Source organism: Arachis stenosperma, chromosome 4 (assembly GCF_014773155.1).
Source record: "Arachis stenosperma cultivar V10309 chromosome 4, arast.V10309.gnm1.PFL2, whole genome shotgun sequence".
Taxonomy (NCBI): Eukaryota; Viridiplantae; Streptophyta; class Magnoliopsida; order Fabales; family Fabaceae; genus Arachis; species Arachis stenosperma.
The window spans coordinates 58,805,896-58,807,905 of NC_080380.1; the positions used below are offsets into that span (position 1 = coordinate 58,805,896).

General features: G+C 37.3%; 1 non-coding gene across 1 annotated transcript; it reads left to right on the plus strand.

Moving 5' to 3' along the window:
• The first annotated feature begins 466 nt into the window (after positions 1 to 466).
• On the plus strand, positions 467 to 574 carry LOC130977235 (small nucleolar RNA R71). The gene has a single exon (XR_009084936.1). It is a non-coding gene; the product is annotated as a small nucleolar RNA R71 (small nucleolar RNA).
• The last annotated feature ends 1,436 nt before the right edge of the window (positions 575 to 2,010 follow it).

Below are 2,010 nucleotides of genomic sequence, written 5' to 3' on the forward strand. Positions count from 1 at the left end.
GAGGTCTCTCTTGATTCTTCCATGAGAAATTTGGATGATTTCTCCATGAAGAATTATAGGTGTTTCCATAGGGTTCTCCTAGGTAATTCACCTCTTCCATTGAAGGGTTCTCAGGATCATAGGCTTCTTCTTCAGATGAAGCATCCTTAGTACTGCTTGGTGCATTTTGCATTCCAGACAGACTTTGAGAAATTAAATTGACTTGTTGAGTCAATATCTTGTTCTGAGCCAGAATGGCATTTAGAGTATCAATCTCAAGAACTCCTTTCTTCTGACTTGTCTCATTGTTCACAGGATTCCTTTCAGAAGTGTACATGAATTGGTTATTTGCAACCATTTCAATTAGCTCTTGAGCTTCCGTAGGCGTCTTCTTCAGATGAAGAGATCCTCCAGCAGAGCTATCCAAAGACATCTTGGATAGTTCAGAGAGACCATCATAGAAAATACCTATGATGCTCCATTCAGAAAGCATATCAGATGGACACTTTCTGATCAATTGTTTGTATCTTTCCCAAGCTTCATAGAGGGATTCTCCATCCTTCTGTCTGAAGGTTTGGACTTCCACTCTAAGCTTACTCAATTTTTGAGGTGGAAAGAACTTTGCCAAGAAGACATTGACTAGCTTTTCCCATGAGTCTAGGCTTTCTTTAGGTTGTGAGTCCAACCATGTCCTAGCTCTGTCTCTTACAGCAAAAGGGAATAGCATAAGTCTATAGACCTCAGGGTCTACCCCATTAGTCTTGACAGTGTCACAGATTTGCAAGAATTCAGCTAAGAATTGATGAGGATCTTCCAATGGAAGTCCATGGAACTTGCAATTCTGTTGCATTAGAGAAACTAATTGAGGCTTAAGCTCAAAGTTGTTTGCTCCAATGGCAGGGATAGAGATGCTTCTCCCATAGAAGTCGGGAGTAGGTGCAGTAAAGTCACCCAGCACCTTCCTTGCATTGTTCTTGTTTTCGGCTGCCATGACTTCTTCTTCTTTGAAGATTTCTGTTAGATCCTTTACAGAGAGTTGTGCCTTAGCTTCTCTTAGCTTTCGCTTCAAGGTCCTTTCAGGTTCAGGGTCAGCTTCAACAAGGATGCCTTTGTCTTTGTTCCTGCTCATATGAAAGAGAAGAAAACAAGAAAATATGGAATCCTCTATGTCACAGTATAGAGATTCCTTGAGGTGTCAGAGGAAAAGAAAAATAGAAGGAAGAAGGAGAAGAATTCGAACTTAGTCAGATAGAGTTCGAATTGTGCATTGAGGAGGAGTGGTACTCCAAAAATAGAAGGATGTGAGAAGAGGGGAAGAGATTTTCGAAAATTAAGTGAAAAAGTTTGAAAACATTTTGAAAAACTTTAATTGATTTTCGAAAACCAAGAGTGGAAAAAAAAATCAAGTAATTTTTTGAAAAAGATTTTGAAGTTAGAAGTTAAAAAGATATGATTGAAAACTATTTTGAAAAAGATGTGATTAAAAGATATGATTGAAAAGTTATGGTTTTAAAAAGATATGATTGAAAAGATATGATTTGAAAACGATTTTAAAAAGATTTGATTTTAAAAATTAATGACTTGCCTAACAAGAAAAGATATGATTCAAACATTAAACCTTTCTCAACAGAAAAGGCAACATACTTGAATTGTTCAATCAAATCATTAATTGTTAGCAAGTATCTTTGAAAAAGGAAAGAAATTGATTTTGAAAACATTTGATTGAAAAGATATGATTTGAAAAAGATTTGATTTTGAAAAACTTTGAAAACTTGAAAAAAAAATTGATTTTGAAAACAAAATCTTCCCTCTTGTGCCATCCTGGCGTTAAACGCCCAGAATGGTGCACATTCTGGCGTTTAACGCCCAATGCACTACCTTTTTGGGCGTTAAACGCCCAACCAGGCACCCTGGCTGGCGTTAAACGCCAGTCTGTCCTTCTTCACTGGGCGTTTTGAACGCCCAGCTTTTTCTGTGTAATTCCTCTGTTGCATGTTCTGAATCTTCAGTTCCCTGTACTATTGACTTGAA